This window comes from Mastomys coucha, unplaced genomic scaffold (genome assembly GCF_008632895.1).
Source record: "Mastomys coucha isolate ucsf_1 unplaced genomic scaffold, UCSF_Mcou_1 pScaffold14, whole genome shotgun sequence".
NCBI lineage: Eukaryota > Metazoa > Chordata > Mammalia > Rodentia > Muridae > Mastomys > Mastomys coucha.
The window spans coordinates 99,960,562-99,971,875 of NW_022196896.1; the positions used below are offsets into that span (position 1 = coordinate 99,960,562).

General features: G+C 54.4%; 1 protein-coding gene across 8 annotated transcripts in view; it reads right to left on the reverse strand.

The window, feature by feature from the left end:
- The window catches only part of Tns1 (tensin 1), a 218,521-nt gene that overhangs the window by 119,091 nt on the left and 88,116 nt on the right, over positions 1-11,314 (reverse strand). Inside the window, exon 1 of one of the 8 annotated variants that reach the window (XM_031367913.1) lies at positions 10,821-11,036. The exons of the other annotated variants lie outside the window; for them this stretch is intronic. The gene's annotated coding sequence lies outside the window, so the exon portion shown is untranslated. Of the gene's footprint in view, positions 1-10,820; positions 11,037-11,314 lie in introns of those variants that run through there. 8 annotated transcript variants of the gene reach the window in all.

Consider the following 11,314-nt stretch of genomic DNA (forward strand, 5'->3'; position numbering starts at 1 on the left):
CTTGTCCTGTTCACAACTCTAAATAGCTCAGCACTAAACCAAATCCATCAGTTAGGAGCAGGTTCTGCTCCGCAGGATCACAACACCTTCTGTGTGCTGACACCCTTTGCAAATTCCTAGACAACTCCAAGAGGCCACAAGTATCCAACTAATATGCAAGGGATTGGGTGGACTGCAAGCCCAGGGAGGACTCAGACATGCCGTAACGCCCTCAGGCATCGTCACAGGGAAAAGGGGACTGGTAGGAACTCCTTTGCAGACTGGCCGGGAATTGCTAACAAGATTGTGCTCGGGCTGAGGATGTAGCTCAGCTGTGAAGCACATGCCTTACCCACACTGCAAAGCGTCAAGGCAAAGTTGGCTGAGCTCGCATCTGTAGGAATGCTGGGTACACAAAGCAACAGTGCTCTGTGTGCCTCAAAGCTCTCCACTGATCCCCAGCCCCACCCTGTGATGCAAGTCCCATGGCCAGCCCCCCCTTTTATGGAAGAAACTGAGAATCTGCAGGATAGAGAAAAGGAGCACACTGTGAAGATCCTCATCTAGGCTGGGAGGATGGCTCAGTGGTCAAAAAAACACTTGCTGCTCTTGCAGAAAACCTGAATCCAATTCCCAGCACTCGCGTGATAGCTCACAACCATTTATAACTCCAGTTCTAGGATATCTGATACCCTCTTCTGCAATCCTCAGGCACCAGGCATGTACACATGCACGTACATATGCACATGCAGGGAAAACAGTCAGACACATAAAGTAAAAAATAAATAAACACCCAAAGATCCCATCTACCTGTCAATCAAAAACAACTATCCAATCACTCTCCATCAAAACCCTGGCCTCTCTTAAGATTCCCACTGTTTATGTAGCATAGGCATCAGTTATCTGAAAATCATTTCTGCAGATATTTCTGACCCTCGGATGGCAGGGACAGTGGTGAACAATAGATGGCCCAGAGCCCCGGAAGCAGGAGGTGCCTAGGGCAGGGCAGCCCGGCCTCGAGAATCTCCTTTAAGACCATCTGTGGCAAGAGGCAGGAAACCCTTCTTGCTCCCAATTAGCCAGCAACAGAGACTTGAAGCAGGGCCAGCCCCAAGGCCAGAGCAAGCCTGGCTGTAACTAGCATTGTTTGGCTCCGTGTGACGCATATCCACTCCAGTCATGTTTCCTTGTTCCCGGGAAAAGCTCAGGGATGCACACAGCCAGGGAGGCAAAGGAAGGAAGGCAGCAACAGACCTGGCTCTCACCGGCTCTGACAGCAGGCAGGTTAGAGATGGAGGAGAGAAAGTGCCTATCAGATAGAGACCTCGTGACCCAGAGACACCCACAGACAGCACAGCAGTGACCACACACAGCTCTCAATGCCCCAGGCAATACACGATCCACACCCAGCACACACACACCACACCACTTTGCCAGATGCAAAGTCACTCCCTAGCCCTCTGGCCTCACCCCAGAACAGACTCACGAAGGCACTGCCAACAACACATCCAGCTGCCTGTGTGACCCAGAGCACTGAGCGGCCAGAGCCAAGTGCAGCGGGAAGCCAGATGTGGGAAAGAAATAGATGAAAGCGAACTGGAATCTGAGGGTCCTTGAGGCACCATCAGGTCTCTGCACCCCCACCCAACCCCCAAGACCTATAGGAACCAGGCCCTCTACTGACGCCTGAGGCAGTAGCAGATTACCCTTGGACTTGAACTTGATGGCTGCCTGAGCCCCATCATACAATGTTCACACAAGTGCACTCACGAGTGAGCACACACACAGACGTATGTACTGAGGGCTGAAAGTGTCAGAACCAGCGGGGTGGGGCTAACTGGGAGGTAAACGGTCCCCAAAGTGTGCAGGCACCGAATCAGCTCCTTTAGTATCTGGATCTACTGGACATGTGATTCTTTTTTAAGCCAACAGAGACTCAAGTGATTCCCCCTTTTCCACAGGAAGCCACCCAAAATGGAAAAAGAAAAAAATCGAAAAAAAGAGTATGCTGTCCAAGGTCACACATCTGGGAGGGGCTGAGCGAGACACAAATCCAGAAGTGCCAGACTGCACACTCAGTGCCCTTTAGCAAGTCCACTTCAAGTTGGATGCAGCTGCTGACCAGGGAAGGGATGATAGCCCAGACAGTGGGTGGGACTGACACAGATGAGATCAGAGGGAATAGGGAGGGGGTGTGGCCAAGGCTTGGGCACAGACAGGACACTCTACTCAAAAGGAGGGGTTGGGAGGTCGGGTTCGACCATTGCGATTCAACAACCTCTGGGGAGCATTCCAGCACTCCCGTCCCGGACGTCTGAGGGCCAGCCACCTGCCCTAAAGACACCAAACTATTACTCAAAAGTTACTCACTTTGCCTTGGCATCCACCCTGGCAAGTCAAGCCCACACTCTTTCCCTGAGAATGACCATGGAGAAGCCAGAAGATCCATGGCTCCCCTCCCTCTGGCCTGAGCATCCCCACCTTGAGTCACAGGGGCACACCAGACTCTGGCCTGCTCCCAGTAACAGCTGCTTCCCTCTGCTCTGTTCCAAGAAACAGATGCCTAAAGGAATGGTCACTGTCCCCAGACACAGAACAGCCCAACCCAGAAGGGAGCTTCCCAGCGGATGCTGGCAGACACTTGGAAGCCTGATCTCAACAAGGCAGATCTTTCCCAGGCACAAGAACAGGAGCCTGCATGCAGAAAGCTCTATGGCTGGAAGAGAGAACTCTGCTAAGCCCAGCCTCTCCTTCCACAGGTGAGGCTGCCGATGTCCAGAAAAGGACAGTTAACTGCCTGGAGCTGCAGTATCAAAGTAGGCAACCGCCTCCCAACACCCTGAGTTGTTCTACATCACTCAGCAGCACCTCTCCTGACTCAGATAGGGACAGTCTCCCCAAATCTACTCTCTCCTCATCACAGAGCTGCTGCAGTCCCCACAGCGAGGGGGTAGCAACTCCAGAAGAGAAGAGGAGGGCTAGAGATGCTGTAGCCACACCAGTCACTAAGAGAATTGATGCTCAAGCTAGTATCAAAAGCAGGAGACAAGCCGGGCGGGTGGTGGCGCACTCCTTTAATCCCAGCACTTGGGAGGCAGAGGCAGGCAGATTTCTGAGTTCGAGGCCAGCCTGGTCTACAGAGTGAGTTCCAGGACAGCCAGGGCTACACAGAGAAACCCTGTCTCGGGGGAAAAATAAAAAAAAGCAGGAGATAGACCCAGGACCTCTGGTTACAAGCTGAAGATCAGACCCTCTGGCACAAGACAAGGGGTGGAATTCCTGGGGTCTCATCTGGGTAATTTCAAGGGTTTTACCTCCCCCGTGTTCACCTCTCCTCCTTAATTCCCGACCCACCTCATCCCTAATCACCAGGCTCCTCTACTTCCATATTCAGCTCAGCCACAGAGCTCAGAGGCAGGAGCTGCCACATGTGTGGTAGTCCAAGGAGTATCTAAGTCTTCGGGAGAATCCATCCATCTCTTGTGTTCTCCCATCTAGGTAGCTGCGGCATTCAGCCCTAGGCAGAAGCTTGCACACCCCCTCTCCTGACCTGCTTCCTCCCCCCGCATCAGTAACAGCAGCAGCCACAGTAGCAGAGGTTATAGAGTGTGGAGCAGGCCAGTCCCACCTTTGTATTCCCATGTTCACAGAGCAGATAACACAAGGAAAGCACTGGTGTGTTGAGTAAGCTGTGCATGGTTGTTGCACTGCCTGACATAGGTAGAGTCGGGATTCAAACCTGCACAGTGGGGCTGCAAAGCCTGTGACTTAACCTCAAGGCCACACCACCTTATGATAGCCCTCATTCCAAGAATCAAAGGTTCCTGAGATTCCCTCTCCTCTCTCAACATACAGTACCTAAGCACTTGCCATGTGCTGGCACCCAGACTTTGAGACATTCAACATTCCCCCTGGCTTTCAATAGACGGCCCCTGGCCCCACTCCCCAGCCACTTAAAGTCAGACTGGGCACTGTTGACTTCCAGCAGACAGGATCCTCCAGACTAAGGGACACCCTTGTCCATTCATTCATTCATTCAACACACAGTGGGTCTACTGTGTTCTGGGACCTACAGTAAAAGATACTCCCTAGAAGAGCCTCTTGGCACCTTAGATATGTGAGCTGCCTGCCCCTCACTCCACTCCATCATCACAGCTTAATAAGAAGCCTTGTGTGGGGAGGGATCCCACAGCCAGCAGGCTCTGGTCTCAGAGCACAGGAAGAAAGTTTCAGGGGATGGGAGGAAGCACAGTAATACCAAGAGGACTTCCCAGTCCCAGGGGTTAAGGACACAGGTGCAGGACTCCAGGGACACAGGTCCTGGTTGGAGCTCATCCCCAGGAGTTCCTAAACCAAAACCTCATCCCATCTCTCCTAAGTAAAAATCCCTCTGCTACTCCAAACTTTGATTTGGCCCTGGAGATTGCTCACTCTTGCCACCCAAGCAAGGCCCCTGGGCTCTCTCCAAAGCCACTCTTTATCACAGGTTCCCTCATTAAACTGCATTTACTGTGCCAAGCACTTTCCACACAGAACTTGTTTTAACTCCCCACCACAGCACACAAGGCGATGCTGGAATGTGGACCTCATCTTGCAGACTCGGTGGGACGCTGAGGCCAGGCCAACATCACATGGGGTATAAGTAGCAGAAAGACAGAGAGTCCCTAAATTACCCATCCTTACATGCATGCCTGTCCCATACCTGAACAAGTGTCTCTGTAAAACTCCTTCTCAACCTTCAAAACCCATCTCAAAAGGCTCCTCCTCCCAGAGGTCTCAGCTACTCCACCAGCTCACGGCTTCCACCTTCCCATCTCTCTCTCCTTTTGCAGAAGAGCTGTCTACTCCCCTTAGTCTCCAACTAGAAGGTGTCTCACTGGCCTTTCCAGCCTCATATCTGGCACCCTGCCTGGCACAGAGTGGATGCCCTAAAAGGCTGTTAATGTGAACTCAGAGTGGCCCCCAGGCCCAGCTGGATTGGTCCTGGCTCCTGGCCTCCCCAGCAGGCTCACGGGCATTGCGGGACCCAGGGAGCCAAAGCCAGCAGCCCATCTCCTCCAGACCCAGATGGCAGGCAGGCAGCCAGGCCCCTGGTCTCACACTCCCCCTCCTAAGCCCAGCCCCTCTCTGCTTCACCAGCTCTGAATCTGGGAGTCTCAGCCGGTGATTAGGGCCCTAATCAGGCAGGACTTCCTGCCAGCCACTGCCAGAGGTGGGGGGCGGGGCGGGAGGGAAGCAAGGTCAACCCAAGGTGAAGTTTCACAGGCCAGGGACCCAAGGAGCTCCACGCTCCCACTGGCAGATTCACTTTAGCGGCCTCCAGCACTACACCTCTGCAAACCTTTGACTGCTAAGTGAGGATACTGAGCCCCAGAGAGCAAAGAGACTCAGCCATGAGGGAAAGAGAACCAGGCCAGCCTGAGATCTGTTGGTAAGAAGAGTACCACTCCCGCACAGCCTTGGGTCAGGAGGTCCCCAGGATGGAGACCCCTTTGTATTTCCCCTAGAGTTCAGCCATAGCCCTGTGCCCTGCTAGCACCAAGCCCAGTATTGAATCTCAGCCCACTCCCTGAAGAATGGCTATGGGCCAGCTGATTGCCTGGCCTTCTGGAGGATATGTTCAAGGTAAGGCCACTTCTCATCTCTCAAGGATCAACGGTCTAGGAGGGCAGAGGGGAGCCGGGCTGAGGACAGAGGCCGGAGAGAGTGGTCATCATGATCAGCCTACACCATATTTCCTTCAAAAGAACCTTTAATGCTTTCTGCAGCTGCAACTGGGCGGGCCAGGGGTCCGGAAACGGTGCTCACCCCTGATCCAGAGCAACCTCAGCCTCCTGGGTGGGGATCTCTGGGTAAAAGAGCAGGCCAAGAGGCTGATCCTCAGTGGAAGAATGTCAGAGACACTAAAAAGCTATGGACCCCAAAGAGGGTAGAGGCCTGACAGGGCATGGAGTGTGGCCAGGAGACCTACTGACCAATCTTCAAAGCTCTCAGCTCTTATGTACACACAGGAAGCGCTGGTGTGGTTATCCCCACCCCTTATCAACATGAGACTGAATTAGATTGTAGAGAGAAATGCCAGTTAGACTTCAAGGAGCCCTGGAGGGGTCTAAGCCAGTTCAGTGTTTGCTTGGGCATGCCACTCAAAACGTAAATGCCATCGCCTTGGCTAAAGTCAAGGGTAGCCTGTTTGGAGGAAGGCAGACCAGACCCTTGCCAGGCCTGGGAGGTTCGAACTCAGGCAGTGGCTGTCTGAAGGGTGGGAAGGGTTCCCAGAAGGAATTGGGATGGCAATTTTCTCAGAGTCCTACATAAACACATATCTGTTCCAGTTCCCTAGTGAGACAAGCCTGAGGTCCCCTCAACTCCAGGCCTGCCTCCTAACTGCAGACAAAGTCGGGAAAGGCAAACAGCCCCTAGAGGAAGGCCGTGGAATCCTGGCCAACACTCCATCCAGGATAGGGAAGTAACAACTGTGGTGAAAGAGAACAGGACCAACAAGAGGCAAGTTGTAGAATGAATGACACCCACTAACAACGCTTGCTTACCTTCGGCTTTTTTGTTTTGGATGTTTGTTTGTTTTTGAGACTGGCTTTTGTGTATCCGAAGCTAACCTTGAACTTACTTTACAATCATAGATGATCTTGAACCCCTGATCCATAGCCTCTATCTCCCCAGTGTTGGTATTACAGGTGTCTACCACCATGCCAAATTTACACAGTGCTGGGGAAAGACCCCAGAGTTTTGTGCGTGCCGTTCAAGCCTGCCACCAGCTGATCCACATCCCACATGTCCAAGCACTTTAAATCAATGAATTCATTTAACCTCTATGTCCATGCCATGAGGCAAATAAATACTACTGTCCCATTTTAGAGGGGAAACTGAGGCAAGACCTAATCACTTGCTGAGATCACACAGTTAGTAGATAGGAATGGCTTCCATAGTCGGTCCCCAGCAGGCTGGCTCCGGCCTCATGCCCTCCCTCTGCCTTGCTCTATACTTTGGGGGAAAAGCAGCGTTGTTTGTAGGCTTACAGCTCTTCAGCAGGCCTGTCCCAAACTCTCAGTCCTCCAGCCTCAGTTGGCACCAAAAGCCTCACACTGAACAGCCAGGGAGCACCAGTGCAGTCGATGAGGCCTACATTCACTCGGAGAGAAGGCTAGGAAGGTCCCTGGAGGAAGCCCTCCAATGGCAGAGTGGTGAGCTCACAGAAGCCCTCCTGTGGCCCTCATCTGGTCTGATTCCTGCATCCACCCTTCTGCACCAGTCCCTGGCCTGAGCTGGAACTCAAAGCCCTAAAAAGGCAGGGAACAGACGGCCTAGCAAGCCCTGCAGGAGGAAGGGCCGGGGACTGACCCTATCCCCTCTCCTCACAGTTCCAACTCCTCCAGGGAAACCAAGGTGAGGACAAGAAGGGAGATGGCCAAGAGCTACAGCCTAAGCAGAGAAGCAGCTACCCTAGGGCCTCCAGATGCCAGCACAGGGCATCCATGGAGGCAGCATGGGCTATGTATGAGGCTGGTATCCCCGCCACCCCCACCATTCCTTTCCCAGCTGGCTTATGCCCACACCTCTGCATGCCTAATGGCTCTGGAAAGCTAAAAGCCAGCCAACCAGGGACTCATGAAGCCAGCAGCCTCAGGGGATAATGCTGGGGACAAAGTGGAGGCCTGTCCCTCCCCAGTGTCTAAAAAACAACCTTCTCCCTCCCCACGGTCATGCCCCTTTCTGATGTTTGTGTGTTTGTTGTTGTTGGGGGTAGGGCTCGGCCTGTCATCTGGTGACTCTCTATCTTCCATCCCAAAACCCCAGTTTCCCTTTCCAGGGTCAAGGAAACTTAAGTGAGAGGCAACAATGCACCTGCAGCTCTGTACGCCTCCATTCAGCCCTCACATTCCTCTCTGCTCCCCCATCGTTGAGTCCCTTTCAATCCAGAAGGAAAAAAAAAATACTCCCATTAGGAAGCCTCCCCAACCTCCTGGCTGTAGATGAGAGATACAAGTTAGACAATGAGAAGAACTTCCTCTTCAGAGGAAGCCAGAAGGTTGAGAGGTACTGCCCTGGTTAGAAGCAAGATGGCTGTGTGCAGAACCTCTGAAGCAAAGGGGCCACGGGCATCCATAGAATTGGCTATGGGGAGAGGTGAGCTGGGTTGGGCAGGCTGAGCTAAAAAGGATGGAGCCCAGGGAGGGGAGGTCCTAAACCCCAAGGGAGGCCATCAGGATGCCTCACCCCCAGCACTGAGTTTGGAGAAGTGTCAACCCCCACTGCCCCTCCTTCTCAGGGAAAACAGGTTTGAGGAGGCCACAGGAGGTCACCTATTCCGCTTCTTACCCCTCCAGAGAGAACAACAAATGCTCTTGGCTTCTCCCCCCTGCCCCCTCCAGCATTGCCCCAACACACTGGTTATCACACAAGCCACTTGGTGAAGCCTTGACAGCCCTAAAGGTTTTGTAAAGAGGGAAACTGAGGCCTCCCCCCTGGCTTCCTCTGAATCTCGGATTCTGGCCTCTCTGCCCATGGCCTCCCACCTCCAACAGAGAAGGCTACTCTGATGAGCTACACAGGGCAGGGTTTCAGAATGCTCAACATAGAAACCACTCCTCGTCCTCAGACACTAAAGACCTGTGTGGCACTTGCCATCCTCTCCCCTCACCCTGTGTCATATGGCTGCAGGGTCCCTCCAGCCTTCCAGGAGTTAACCACAGGGCCAAGCAGAGTGGCCAAGAGGAAGCACTTCACAAGAGCAGCACAGGAAGCAGCTGGGGTAGACCTGGTGGCCAGTCAGCTATGGGTGCCAGGGACAGGCACATGCAAGCACTCTCTATTCCCCAGTGCAAGCAGGGAGGGTGACCCTGTGAGTCCCCACCCACGTCCCAAGCCTGAAGCCACAGTTCTGACCCCCCATTCCAAACCCCTATTCCGGAGCCAGAGAATTCCCCAACTCTAAGACTCCCAGGACCTCAGCATCCCCAGAGACCTTAAAGGTCATCTTTCTCACCACATCTCAGCGCAGGAATCCTTCCACTGTTGTCCAGCTTGTCCAACTGTCCCTTGGGACAGTCCACTCATTACCTTACACCAAAGCCCACTCTCTCACTGACCAGCAAGAACTTCCGGAAGCCCCTGGTTAAACCCTCATCCTTCCAAGTCAAATCTCCATCATCCTCGGTCCTTCTGTGCTCCCTGAATGCAGTCTACTAATGCTGGGTGCTCCCAGAACAGCAGCCTCCTTCGTGGTCTCCCAGATGCCTCCTGACAGCCCGCTCCTCTTGGCTTCACCCACACTGAGTTCTGTTCTAGGGTTCTGAGAGATAAGTTAAGAAGTATGGGGTGAAGGCTAAGAAAAGAGAGCCAGAGGTTCAAGGCCGGGACTAGGGAAGTCGGAAACGTTCCTAGGCTATCTCTTGTGCTACCCAAGAATCCTCAATTTCAGGACAAAGTTGTCCCCAAGTCCCCACCATTCATATCCCCTCCCCCAACCCCTCTTCTCAACTTCTCCACTGACCATCTTAGGAACCCAGTGTTGGTGCCATGGAGGGCTCTCCCACCCTGCTTGGAGCCACATGAGTTACAGCTAAAGGTCCTTGGACTGTAGTAAGCTTTGAGTCATGGGGGAGAGCTGGGGTCTAGGCGACAAGGGCTGCCACCAGTTGGCAAGGGCAGGAGGCACTGGAGGCCAAGTCTGAGCCACAATGGTCCCCACCCCACCTCCAGGCAGCCTCAGGAAGGGGAAAGGGCCCTCCCTCCCACCTCCTACCCCACCTCTGCTCGGCCACACAGAAGGGCTTCCAAGAGAGTAGCCTCTGTCCTCTAATGTCAGAACCTGACTTTCCAGCTGTCCCTCCTGTTCCCACCACAGCCGCCTTCCTGACTTCATGATTCTGGAAACTTCGACAGCCAGTACCCATCCTGTCCCCTAACCCTATCCCACACCCCTGCTGAGAGCCCAGCCCAAGAGCCCAGCAGGCTTCTCTGCCTGACCCCCAACACCAGTCAGTTGGGGACAGAAGATAACCTAAAAACATCTGGGCTGGCAATATTGGCCAGCGCTTCTCCAAACTTCGTAAGGGGCAGCAGGCAGGGGACCAGTGTAGGGGGACCCTGTGTGTTCATTAACCACCTGGATTAGACATTTCTGCCCAGAGGGGTGAGGAAGGAATGAGCTTCCCTGCTGGGGGAGGGGCAAGGGGCACACATGCCAGGCTGTGCCCATGGCAAGGGGGCAGGGGCCCATATAGAGGGGAGAAAAGTGATGTTCGAGCTTTTTAACTTTAACCCCCTGCAGACAGCCCCTCCCGGGCAGTATCACACAGATCATGGGGGTGCAGAGAGAGCCCCCAAAGAGAGAAAGGTGTCCCAAAGAAGTTCCAGCCACTGGCAGGGAAGACTCATGCCTACCCACAGTCTTCCACCTCCTGGACCCTGCAATGGGCAAGAAGCGAACAGAAGAGACCCTCTCCTCTACCTCCTAGCCTCTGGTGGTCAGCGGTCCCTCCCTGCTCCCTGTTGTATAAAGCCTTGCAAACACCAGCAACTTAGCAGCACACAAAACTCTTCCTGGAGCTGGCTCAGCGCTTGCAGGGGCAGCCGCGCCCCAAACATCCCTGGCCGACTTGGGAAACATCTGACAGCAGCAGGGCTGACAAGTTAGTCGTCCCCCCCACCCCACCCCCGAGGGACTAGTTTAGTTTAGAAGTGTGGCAGGAGAGGGACTCAGCTCACCTTCCCCTTCCCCAAGTTCAGGATCGGCGGCTGGCCAGACATCAGTGCATGCCGACCGCTGGGCTGTATCCCTGCACCCTTGCACATTCACACACTCCCAGACCGCACCCGCTCACCTTTCCAAACGAAAAGCCACTGGGTGGCAGGCCAGGGCGGTGGGCAGTGGCAGGGCCAGCGGCTGGGCTGGCAGGAAGCTGGTGGAGAAGCGGTGAGCGTGCTGGCCCAACAGGGCAGAGGTAGCCGAGCCAGGTCCCAAGGCCGCGGCAAGGAGCGAGTGAGCGCGCCCAGGGCGCTGCCGGCTCCCTCCCAGGCGGGCGGCCTGGGGCACCGCCTCCTTCCCGGAGTCAGCGCGTCGCCCCCCACCGCCGCCTCCTTTAACCCCTGCTACGCTCAGCTGCACAAACTGTGCTCCTCCACCGGGCCCGCACTACTGTGCACCTGGGCAGGCGAGGTGTCCAGCAGCTTCCTGGGGAACAGGGCCAAAGGGCTTGGGAACAGGGATGGAAAGGGACAGATAAGAATCAAGATGTTGAGGAGCCCGTAGGAAAGATACAACTATGAAGCTACTGCCACAAAGTTGCTGAGTGGTGATGGTGGTGGTGGTGGTGGT